At 40.5% G+C, this 13,426-nt stretch overlaps 1 protein-coding gene across 18 annotated transcripts in view; it reads right to left on the bottom strand.

Annotated features, from left to right (window-relative positions):
* The window catches only part of CAMTA1 (calmodulin binding transcription activator 1), an 853,369-nt gene that overhangs the window by 363,489 nt on the left and 476,454 nt on the right, over positions 1-13,426 (bottom strand). The gene's annotated exons all lie outside the window — the stretch shown is intronic.

Below are 13,426 nucleotides of genomic sequence, written 5' to 3'. Positions count from 1 at the left end.
ATCTGAAGCAGGCTCCAGACCCTGAGCCCGACACAGGGCTCAAACTCAAGAACCACAAGATCATGACCTGAACCGAAGTTGAACACTTAGCTGACTGAGCCACCCAGGCACCCCACCTTTATGTCGTTACTTAATTCAGTAGTGTACCTCCTGCAGAAACCAGATGGATCCTGCACTATGACCATAGGCTACTGCAAACTCAACTGAGTGGCAGCCCCAGCTGATCCACAGCTATCATTTCAGATGCCTTTCCTAGAACAGATTATTGTGGCCTCAGAGACATGGCATAGGGTGACTGAATTTGTGACTGTGTTCTTTTCTATCTCAATCAGAAAAGACCAGAAAAGGTTTTCATTCACATGGAATAGATAACAGTATTCATTTACAACAAACAAAATCTCTCAGCAAACTGGGGAACTTTCTTAATCTGATAAAGGATGTATTTCAAAACTTTATAGCAAATATTATAATTAAAGATGAATTATTGAAAAATTTCCCTCTGATATCAGCAAGACAAGGATGTCTGCAATCACCATTTCTCTTTGATATTATACTGGAGGTCCTAGCCAGCATAATAAGGCAGGGGAAAAAAATCAAAGGTATAAAGATCAGAAAGGAAGGGATAAAACGTTTATTATTTGCAGATGACATGATAATGTACACATATGAAAGAATGAAAAAGATTCTACATTTTAGCTATTAGATTGAATGAAAGAGTTTAGCCGGATATAAATAAAGTCAATATACAAAAATGAATTGCATTTGTCTGTGTCAGCAGCCATAGAACCACACAAAACAAAATTCTGAAAGATAAGATTCAGGGCAGCATCAAAAATATCACCTGCCTGACAAAAGATACCCAAAACTTTGCAGTTTGTTTAATCTCATTTAAGACAAGGATCTGATTTTGCTCACTGGTGAATGTCCCCAGCACTTGGAACATGCCTGAGGCACAATGGGCACTCGATAATTATGCGCTGAATGAATATGTGTATGTGACGCCCATTATATTTTCCCTCTTTACTGTCTAATAGATCTTCATGTCACTTCCTTGGATAAACCTTCCCTCAACCTGCACCACATTAGGTTGTCATGTGTTTGTAACTTCTCTTTCCAAGTGCCCCCCCACAATGGTACTTAAGTAATGAACTGTTGACTGCTCAACATCGGCCTTCCCCACTGGAGTGTAGATCCCAAGAGGACAGGAAATGTACTGGGTACAAGGAGCCCCCCCCCACCATATTCTTTGACTGACTAATTTAATGAATCAAACTTGTCTGAGATTCAATAGTGCCCCTGAGTCTCTTCAGCCCCCATTTCCACCCATCCAACAACACACATGACTTTGTGTTGTCTCATCTCTCCCAGTTTTCCTCCAATCTTCACCAGTCACCATTCATTCACTCACTCACTCAGCCAATGTATTCCGGGACACCTGCCTATGCCAGGTGCTTGCTGGGACCCAAGGATGCAGCGGTAAGGCACTCTGCACCCAAGGGCTGGTCTTCATCGGTAGCAGGCGGGGTCACAGCAGAACAGCAGGGAAGAGAAGGGTTCTCCCTTTTTACACTTCATGTAACCCCCAAAATAGCTGAGGAAAAACATTCCTCCTCTCCTATTTGTCACGTCCAATAATCCTCTCCCACGGAATTCCAATTTGGTAGCTCTCTCGGGTGAGCAGTCATCGAAGGAAACCCCATTAATACAGTCAGAGCTCGCACTAGCTGTGATTCATTTAATACCAAAATGGAGGAGAGAAATCAATAATACTTAGCTCTGGTCACATTACATTTTTCTTTAACCAAAGTAAGTGTCTCTCATAAATATCCCCCTAAAATGGTCATGAAATTCACTGCCCTCCTCCCAATAAGTTTGCCCAGTGTTGCGTTTCATTCAGGGTATACCAATGACCCCCTGGGAGGGGGTCCCCTCCCCATGGGAGGCTCCTGGCCAGGATGTCACTGACAAAGTTCACATCCCCCAGTGAAGCCTCTACCAACCCACTCAATGTGAGGAAGGTGTTGTGCTTCCCTGAATCACTGCCATGTAATTTCTGCCTTGTTGGGAGGAACATGGCCTGTTCTTTGAACAGCAGTATGTTCCAAGCCAGGGAAGGGGCCCCTTGGCACTTCCCGGGAGCACTGGGCTCTGACATTGCCATGCACATGCTTCCTTTCCCTTTCAAGCATGCAAGCTCCACACACCTGCTCATCTGCCAGAGCTTCCTCCCACCCTATGCCAGGCAGGTGGTGCAGCAGCCAGCAGGGCCTCCTGAAGAACAGGCCTCCATGAGGAAAAGCATTTGCCTCTACCCAGGGCTTTAAAACAGATCTGTCCAAGATTGGGCAGAAACAGAGAAAAACCAATAAAACTTAGTTCTGGTCACAAGACATTCTTCTTTAACCTATGTTCAGGGTCTCTCATAAATATTCCCCGAAAGAGTTGTGAACCCTGCTGCCCTCTGCCTCATGGTTAAGTTGTGCAATGGTGTGCTCCATTCGGGATATACTGGTTGACCACCCAGGAGAGGTTCCCAGCTAACTTGTCATCGAGCAAGAGAGCAGGCTCAGATGTGACACCTGCCACATGGATGTCATTCAGCTCCAATGCTTTCAGCCCTTTGAGGTCTCCTCCACCTCCTGGGTTTGAAATCACAATTAAGAGACACCGGCAAACTGCTCTTTCAACTCACTTAAAGGCCCCTTTGACTGGGCAGTCTACCAGAGGCAATATGAGCAAAGCTGTGGACAGGTTCAGTGTGTGCCAGGCACTGTCCTAAGTGGCGTACCTGTTTTCATGTATATGACCCTCGCGCTGATACTCAGGTCATTCCCGTTGTGCAGATGCGGACAGGTTCCTACAGAGAGGGTAACTAACCTCTGAAAGGTCACCCAGATCCATCAGAGATCATGCATCCTTCCAAGCTGACCTAGGCAGCTCCAAGGTTCTGGGCTTCAGGCTGAGGCAGGGTGAGCAGGGTGAACAGACGCTCTGAGCTCAGCTTCCTTGGGCCAAGCACCGCCTCAGGAGCCCACCTGGACCTCCTTTCTACGCCTGCATGCCTGTTCCTATCCCTTCCCAATCTGAGGCCTCCCTGCCCCAGGGTCCGCATATCTGTCACGTGTTTCTCTTCCACCCCTTGTACTCCCAGCGACAGGACAGAATCTGCTGGGCTTGGAGCCCCATGCTGCAGCCAAATGAACAAACGACTCTTTCCCTTCTCCCAGCTTTCACATACTACTGCTCCCTCAGTTGTTTTGGGACAATCCCTTCCGCCCCAAGTCTCATCTCAAAATCCACCGCCTCTGAGAATTTCCCCCATTCCCCGAGGGGGCCTGAGAGCGGCTTCTCCCCTGCCCTCCAGGCGCGCACACCCTTATCCATTGCGGTTCTTGCTATAGGCATGTGTGCACCTCTTCTGGAAATGGGAGCTTCCTGCCTTGTTGGGAGGAACATGGCCTGTTCTTTGAACAGCCAGAAGGCCACGTCTTTCATGTCTGCATCCTTCAGCCAAACAAGCAAATGTCTGCTATATAAAGATCTGCGACTAAATGAATGAACAGAATTGTTACTGATACTAGAGGTAATAGTAAAGCCATTCAGTAAGTGCTCTATAAATGGTATAAGCAACATTAATAGATACCACTTATTAAGCACTTATTGTGTGTCAGACATTATGCTAAAAACTTCACATGTGTTATCTCATTTAATCTCTAAAGTGTGTGTACTCAGTTGAACAGCATCTCCCCCAAATTTACGTCCACCCTGAACTTCTAATGTGACCTTATTTGGAAATAGGGTACGTGTAGATGTAATTAATTGAGGTCTCGTCAGTGCAGGGTGGGCCTAGAGTCCAATGACCAGTGTCATTAGAAGAAGGCCATGTGAGGACACAGAGGAGGAGACAATGTAATGAGAGAAATACACAGGGAAAAGCCAAAGGCAGAGAGTAGAGTGATGTGTCTATAAGCCAACCTGGAAAAGGCAAGAAAGGGTCCTGAACTAGAACCTTCAAAGAGCATGGTCCTGTTGAACCTTGATTTGGACTTCTGGCCTCCGGAACTGCAAGAGAATAAGTTTCTGTTGTTTTAAAACCCCCAGTTCATGGTAATTTGTTATGGCAGTCCTCGGAAATAAATACTACATCCTAAGGGGTAGAATGCCCACATCTGGCAGGGAAGGCATTCAAAGTTCAGAAAGGTTGTCCCTAGTTTTCCAAGTTTGCCCGGCTAGTAAGTGACAAACCAGGGTCAAAGCCAGATCTGGCTGCTCCCCAAGAACCACTCTGAACTGTTGAACTGATCTACACTGGCAGGAAGAAGTGAAAAGGCAACCGTCCTCCTCCTTGGTTTGTGCGTCTCAAGTGCTTTACACAGAAAAGAAAAACAGACCCAAATTCTGCCTCCCCAACACACGGGCCCAGGCCAAACCCTACACTTCATACGCAGAGAAATGTCTTGAACTGACAACAGTGATAATGTGTCTGTGGCTCCAAGCCCTGAATGTCCCCCTCTTGGGAAGCTCAGAGTCCTAAGGTGTGTGGGTAGACATCCGACATGAACCTCAGCCCCAGCGCTGCTCTGAAAGTCAACAGCTGACAATTGCTTTCCAGGAGAAGGAGCAATGAAATTGAACCTTCGAGCATGTTCTCATTCACTCTCTGGGCTTGCTGACACCCATCAGTGACCTGCAGGTCCAAAACCCCTTCAACATCCTCACCCCTGGCCTCTCTTTCTCTGAATCTAATCATACATCTTGTGGATGTCTCAGGGTTGTGTCTGCCCTTCAGCCAGAGAGTTTCAGGATGATTAAAACTTGGGGATTCTCTCTGAGACTTGGAAGGAGGGCAGGTTCCCTGGGGGTCAGAGGCTGTTACTATTAGATCTCAGATGTACAGCAAAGTACTTTAGGCTTTCTGCCTGAAGCTCAGCCACATAAATATAGAATTGGGGGCAGGGGAGTTATATTCCAGAGGCAGAAATCTATAACTGTCAGAAACATGAAAGATTCATCAATGGCACATGGAATCAGTTGCCTAAATTGTGAAATCTAAGTCACAATTCCATTTGTTATATGATGATGTAACAGTACAGCTCTCTTCCTCTGCTTTCCTTTTCTCCCCCTATCACAGCCCACTAACACATTCATTTGAGAATTATTGGGATCCAATACTTAAAAGACACCGAGGTTCCATAATTAAAAGAAGCAACAAAGCCTCATCTGGAGATAGTGGTTGAGGACCACAGACAGCACCACAGACACACTTCTGCTGGGCACAGACCAGCTCCCCAGGACTCCATCCCTGTCTGGCAGTGGGAGCTACAGTTTTTGACCCGGGCAGGGTTGTGTACAAACAGCCCCAGAGACTGCTGTCCTCTCCAGAACTGGCACACAAGGAGCTGCTGTTGGGAAAACCTTCTGTTGAAGGATACACCTCCTAGTAGTGGAACAGCTGCCACACCTGGGGGAAGGAAGATTCATGGGGCTCCCAGCTAAAGAATAGCACCAAGGGATACAAGTAGCTGGAAGGCTGACTTCAGGTCTCTGTAAGAACTTGCCAGGAACTGAGCTGTTCAGCCCTTGAGTGGATCTTCTCAATGGAATGGGCTTCCACTCACTGCAAACAACCACCTCTTGGGAAAAATGGGGTGGGCTGCTTGGCTTGCCCTGAGTGGGAGTTCAGATTCCTGACATCAAAAATGCCTTCATAACATGGAACTCTTTTTTTTTAATTTTTTTTATGTTTTTATTTTATTTTTGAAAGAGAGACAGAGTGTGAGAGGAAGAGTGGCAGAGAGAGAGAGAGGGAGACACAGAATCTGAAGCAGGCTCCAGGCTCTGAGTCATCAGCACAGAGCCCAACACAGGGCTCGAACTCATGAACCGCAGATCATAACCTGAGCCAAAGTCAGACGCTTAATTGACTGAGCCCCCCAGGAGCTCCCAAAACATGGAATTCTTTAATTAAGTGGCCCTGTAGTGCCTCTGACAGCTCCTTCTGTCCTCACGTGACCCTCTGCCCTGCTTTCTAACTGCCTACCCAAAGATGATGAACAGCTACAATGAACTGGCTCACCCTCCTAGCCTGTCCTCCTGCTTTTTCATATATTGTCTCCCACACACCCTTCTTCCCTAGTATATATCAAGTTAAATTTGTAAACACAATTTTAAGGACATCTAAGATTCTTGAAGGCAATCTGACAGTATGTATCAAAAATTGATACATATTTTGATAATATGTATCAAAATAAACCTACCCAAGCTCTGGTTGTAATACAGTAGAGTAAATATGATGTCACTCACTCCTATTCTCCGAAATCACTCCCAAACACTCAAGAGAACAAGACAAATACAAACTCTAGGCTTGATAGCCAGAAAAATCTCTCTACTCTTATACAACAGTGTCTGAAGAATGCAGTAAGATCTAACCAGCGTATGGGAAGATGCTCAAAGAGGATGTCTACACCTGAATATCAGGCAAAGCCTGCAGAGCATAGCTCATTACAGCAAAGAGCATATGTCCTGAGGCACAAAACCTACTAGTTTGTGTCTGGAAATGGAAACAGGATTCATAGACAGATAGCACAGAACTGTCAGGACTCACAGGCTGGTCCAGAAAACTGAATGTGGGAGACTAGAACAAGAAAAATTTCAACTTTCATGGAAAAGATGCATAAATGTTGGAATTACCTGACCAAGACTTAAAATCAATTATTATAAAAATATTCCAGGGGTACCTGGGGGGCTCAGTTGGTTAAGCACCCAACTTCAGCTCAGGTCACAAACTCACAGTTTATGAGTTCTAGCCCCGTGTCAGGCTCTATGCTGACAGCTCAGAGCCTGGAGCTTGCTTTGGATTCTGTGTCTCCCTCTCTCTTTATTTATCTCTCTATCTCAAAAATAAATAAAGGTTAGGGGCACCTGGGTGGCTCACTTGGTTAAGCATCCAACTTTGGCTCAGGTCATGATCTTGCAGTTCATGAGTTCGAGCCCTGCATCAGGCTCTGTGCCGACAGCTCAGAGCCTGGAGCCTGCTTTGGCTTCTGTGTGTGTGTGTCTCTCTCTCTGACACTCCCTCCCTTACACTCTGTCATTCTCTCCCTCAAAATAAATAAATGTTAAAAAAATTTTTTAAATAATAATTTAAAAATAAATAAAGATTAAAAATTTTTTTAAATAAAAAGATATTCCAAGAAGTAAAGGTAAAACACTCTTTCAAAATGTAAACATAAAGAGTCTCAGAAAATAAATAGAGAATATAAAGAAGAACCAAGACATGACAAACCTAAATGCGTATGCACCTAACAAAAAAGCTTCAGAATACATGAAGCAAAACTCAAAAGAAATGAAGGGAAAAACACAAAAACCCACAACTCCATTAGAGGCTTTAATACTTTTCTCTCAGTAATAAAAGAATAAGTAGACATAAAATCAGCAAGGACATTAATCAAAACTGAATTACACCGTGAACCAACCAAATCTAATTGATATTTATAGAACATTCCACTCACCAACAGCAGAATGCACTCTTTTTAAGTGTTCATGAAACATTCACAACAAAGATCTTATAATTTCTCATAAAACAAATCTTAAAATGTAAAAGAACTGAAATAATATGAAGTATGTTCCCTGATGACAATGGACTTAAACCAGAAGTCAACAACAGAAAGATAATGGAAACATCTGCAAATACTTGGGAATTAAAAAGACAACTCTTTTAAATAACCTATAGGTGAATAAGAAAGTCTCAAGAAGGCTCATAATATAATATAAAATACATTAATCTACATAAACAATTAAAATATAGCATATTAAAACTTGTAGGATGCAGCTAAAGCAGTACTTAAAAATAAATTCATAGCATTAAATGCTTATAGTAGGAAAAAAAGAGAAAGGTCTCAAATCAGTAATGTAAGCCTCTACCTTAAGAAACCAGCAAAATGAGAGCAAATTAAGCCCAAATTAGGCCAAAAGAAAAAGATAATAAATATAAGCATGAAAACAAGAGAGAAACTAAATGAAAGCAAAAGCTGGTTAACTGAAAAATAAAAGAAAGGTCAATGATTAACAAACAAAAAAGAAAAAAGACACTGGAATGAGAGAAGAGTTATCACTACAGACCCTACAGACATGAAAAAAGCAATAAAGGAAACAACTAACAACTCTGCATACATAAATTCCATAAGTTGGATGAAATGACCCAATTTCTTGAAAATTACAAACTACCAAAATTAACTCAAAAAGAAATAGGTAACCTGAATAGTTCTATAACCATCAAATAAGTTGAACTTGTAATTTAAAACCTTCTGAAAAAATAATTCTGTAGGCCCAGATGATTTCACTGGCAAATTCTACCAAATGTTAAAACAAAACAAAACAAACAAAAACAAAAACCAAAAAAACCCAAAAAACAAAAACCTGATTCTTCACAATCTTTTCTAGAAAGCAGAAGAGAAAAAAACATTCTTCTGGATTCATTTTATGAGACCAGCATTACTTTGATACCAAAACCAGACAAAGATAGTATAACAAAAGAAAACTACAGATCAGTTTTCCTCTGGAATATGGATGCAAAAACCCTCAACAGAATATTATGAAATGAAATTCAGCAATATATAAGTAGAGTAATATACTATGACCCAATGGATGTTATTCTGGGAATGTAAAGCTGGTTCAATATCCATGAATCAATGTAATCCACCATATTAACAGTTTAAAGAAGCAAATCCATATGGTTATATCAATTGATGAAGAAAGAACATTCGAAAAAATTCTTCATCCATTCATAAAAAAAGTGTCAGCCAAATCGGCATAGAAGGAAACTTCTCTCCAAATGAAGGGCACTTGTAAACAAACAAACAAACAAACAAACAAACGCACAACTAACATTATCTTTAATGTTGACAGACTGAAAGCTTTCCCTCTAAGACTGGTTCAGGTCAAGGACTCTCACAACTCTCAAAACTCCTATTCAGCATTATATGGAAGTCTTAGCCAATGCAATAAGACAAGAAAAAGAAATAAAAGTCATGTAAATTGGAAAAGAAGAAGTAAAATGGTCACTATTTTCAGACAACATGATCGTCTATGTAGAAATTTCCAAGAAATCTACCCCCAAAATTAACACTCTTAGATCTCAGGTGAGCTTAGCAAGGCTACAGGTACAAGGTCAACACACACAAAAAATCAGTTGTATTCCTATATGTTAGCAATGAACCATTAGAAGCAAACAAGCAAACAAGTTTAAATACCATTTACAATAGATCCCAAAATTTGAAATACTTAGGACTAAATCTGAGCATTTTTTTACAGGATCTGTGTACTGAAAACTACAAAATACTGGTGAAAGAAATCAAAGCAGACCTAAATAAATGGAGATATCTATCACAGTCATGGATTAGAAGACTCAGCATAGTAAAGTTTTCTCCAAAGTGATATATAGATTTAATGCAATATCAGTCAAAATCTAGCAGGAATTTTTGTAGGTATAGACAAGCTGATTCATAAATTCATATCAAAAGGCAAAGGAACTAAGATAGCCAAAATGATTCTGAAAAAGAAAACAAGTTGGAGAAATTTCATTACATAATTCAAAGACTTATTATAAACCATGTAATCAAGACACTGTAGTATTAGTGAAGTGATAGACATATAGATCAATGGACAGGATGTAAAGTCCAAAAATAGACCCTCAATGATTCAACAAAGGTGCAAAGGCACTTTAAAAAAGAAAGGATCACGTTTTTTTCAACAAGTGGTGGTGTAACAATTGGGCATCCATATACACAAAAGGAAAAAAAAGAATCTTGACCTAAACCTTGAAAATAGATCATATATCTAAATGCAATTTAAAATATCATACAAGTTTTAGAAAGAAGTGGGAAAAGAATCATGACCTGGGGCTAAGAAGATTTCCTTGACATAACTCCAAAAGCAAGATCCTTTTTAAAAATTAATAAAGTGGGGGCACCTGGGTGGCTCAGTCACTGGAGTGTCCAACTTTGGCTCAGGTCATGATCTCACAGCTCATTGAGTTTGAGCCCTGTGTCAGGCTCTGTGCTGACAGCTCAGAGCCTGGAGCCTTCTTTGGATTCTGTCTCCATCTCTTTCTGCCCCCTCCCTGCTCTCATACTCTCTCTCTCTCTCTCTCTCTCTCTCTCTCTCTCTCTCTCTCAAATATAAATAAACATTACAAATTGATAAATTGGACTGCCTCAAAATTTTAAGGATTTTCATTCTGTGAAAGGCACCCTTAAGATAATGAAAAGTCAAGCTATAGACTGGGAAAAAATATTGGCAAATCGCATTTACAACTCAATAGTAAAAAAAAATTTTAATGGAAAGAAAACCCTAGACACTTCACTTAAAGAGGATATAGGAATGGAAACTAAGCACATGAAAAGTTGTTAAACATCACTGTCCATTAAAGAAATGCAAATTAAAACCACAATGAAATGCCAGTCTACATCTATCAGAATAGTTCAATAAAAACATCAAAAAATAAAGTAAAAAAAATAAGATTAATTAAATATTTACCATATGACACAATAATCCCACTCCTGAGTATTTACCATGGAGAAATAAAAACTCATGTTCACACCAAAACCTATACACAAATGTTTGTAGCAGCTCTATTTATAATCACCAAAAATGAGTTTATTCAGTGAACGAGTAGGTGAATGGTAGTATATCCACACAGTGGAATGCTACTGAGCATAACAACTTGGATGAATCACAGAGGCATTCAGCTGAATGAAAGAAGCCAGTCTCAAAGGTTGCACACTGTATGATTCCATTTATAAGACACTGTGGAAAGAACAAAACCATGGGGATGGAGATCAGATCAGTGGCTGCAGTTTCAGGGTGGGGTAAGAGTGTGACTACAATAAAAATACCAGCCAGGGCTTACTTTTAGGTCTGGGCACTTGTTCTAAAGTTCATTCGAAAAATGAACAAGCAAGGGTAGCTAAGAACATTCTGGAAAAGAGGAGTAATAAAAGGAGACTCATTCCACGTGTACAGAAATGTATTCTCTATAAATACAATAACAAAGAGAGTATGGCAATAGAGTGTGAGCAGACAAATCATGGAAACAGTATAGAATGGCCAAAAATAGATCAAAATACAATTGGGAATTTAGTATACAATAGAGAAGGTGCATGACAATCAATAGATAAAAAAAAAGACAGATTAATTCAATAAATAGTTTGGAGGCATTTGAATAGCTATCTGGGGGAGGGGGAAAGTATACACTGACTTTAATAAATTCCAGATCAGTCAAAGATTTAAATTAAGAACAGAATGAAACCATTCAAGTACTAGGATAAGGTGAGGTTTTGTATAATTTTGGAGGAAGAAAAGGCTTCTTTCACTATGCCACACATGTTGGAAACCGTAAAAGAAACAACTGTTAAATTGCACTACTTAAAACTTTTTTTGAACACGTAGAAAAAAAAATTTAATCAAAAAACTTAGAAATTATTTATGATATATATTACGGAAGAAAGGCCAATTTCTGTAATATATAAAAAGCTTCTCCTAGCCAATAAGAAAAATACCAGTAATCTAATACACAATTTTACAAATATGTGAATACGCAGTTCATAACAAAAAATGCTCAACTTCTTAACAGTATGATAAGTGCAAAGTCCAACCACAAGATAACTGTTCACACATGTAAGAGCCACGCAAAACAGTATGATAACTTGATGTTTTGGCAAGGATGTGAGGAAACAGATATATAATGTTGGTTGGAATGTAATTTAATTCAGCATCTACCTATTAACAGAGTGTCGATTCCATTAACTTTGGTACATTCATTCTGTTGAATACCAACTCCCAACTCAAGCCCTTTCACTTGCTATCATAACAGGAAAGCTTCTCCCCCAGATTTCCTCAGGGCTCCCTGACCCTTCAGTTCTTGGCCCTCACGTCCCTTCCTCAATGGAATCTTCTCCGACCTCCCAGTTTACAATTGTACCTGCTTCCCATGCCTTTTCTCTGTTTTATTTTTCTTAAATGATGCCCACTGCCATGTATTTTTTCATTATTTACTGCCCATCTCCCCTCTCTACAATGTGTGTCAACAAGGGCGCCTGTGTCTTTGACACCTAGAAAAATGCTGGACACAGAGTAGCTGCTCAGTGGTACTTCTTACTAAGAATGAGGCAGCACTACATGTACTAACAGAAAGCCGATATACACGTCATAGTGTTAAGTTTAAAAAGCAAGGTGCAATACATGCGTGAAGTATCCTGCATTTGCACAAAGGTAAAGAAAAGAAGTGTCCACCTCTAGAAGGATCAATGAGAAAACGGTAATATGGTGGCCTCTGGGGACAAGGGGTGGAGGAGGAGAAATGGGAGGTAGACTTACTTTTTACTGTGTATCTTTTCCACCTTTTGAATTATTTATCACATATTATTCCCTCAAAGTTTGCATAGAGTTTAAAAATGCATAATTTAAAAAATACGAAAGCCCTTTAATCCACAATGCCAATCTAGAAATTTATCATAAGGCAATAAGCAGACAAGCATACAAAACCATGTTCAAGGATATTTCTAGAAGTATGGATAGGAAAACAGTCTAGAAACAACCTATTTAACAATAGAGTAGGTCCCCGCAACGGACTACCATGCAGGTCATAAAAGGTATTTATTTGTATTGATTTTTTAAAATATGTATTGATTTAAATAAAGCTCAGAGTAGAGTGCTGGTTAAAAATGATACTTTTGGGGGAGCCTGGGTTGCTCAGTCAGTTGATTGGCTCTTGGTTTCCATTCTGGTCATGCTTTTGTGGTTCATGTGTTCAAGCCCCACGTTGGGCTCTGCACTGGCAGCATGGATCCCGCTTGGGATTCTCTCTCTCCCTTTCTCTCTGCCCCCTCCCCCTCTCTCTTTCAAAATAAATAAACTTTAAAAAAATCTCTTTAAAAAATAGAATAAAAATTATATTTTTGTGTGTGTGCAAAAATGTGTGTGTGTTTGCACTGGATTTAGGGGAGAGTTTTACTGCTTGCATTTTTACAACAGATTGCTTTTGATATCAATACAAAGATAATAAATACACTTCCGTGTTGGAGAACATACAATGCCTCATTCAAACCTTGCAATGCTGAAGGCCATGCTCTTTAACAAGGAAGAAAGTGCCCTTGCCATGATCTCAGCCACTAATTTTGGGCATAAGATAGCAAGAAATCAAGTAATAATAAAGGTGGTTATAATATTAACATTTGCTTTATTTGCACCAGGAACTGCTCTAAATAAATGCTTTTATGCGCAGTAACCTGTATAATGCCCCTAACAACACAAGAGGGAAACAGGGATATGTTCCACTCACAGGAGGAAACTGAGCCACGGACTTTGTTCAAAGTCATCCCAGTCTCCCAAGTCACCTGGGTAACCAGCCCTCTCTCTGGACCTCATT

This window comes from Acinonyx jubatus, chromosome C1 (genome assembly GCF_027475565.1).
Source record: "Acinonyx jubatus isolate Ajub_Pintada_27869175 chromosome C1, VMU_Ajub_asm_v1.0, whole genome shotgun sequence".
Taxonomy (NCBI): Eukaryota; Metazoa; Chordata; class Mammalia; order Carnivora; family Felidae; genus Acinonyx; species Acinonyx jubatus.
The sequence above is the reverse complement of the archived record's forward strand: the minus strand, read 5'-3'. Positions and strand labels throughout refer to the sequence as shown.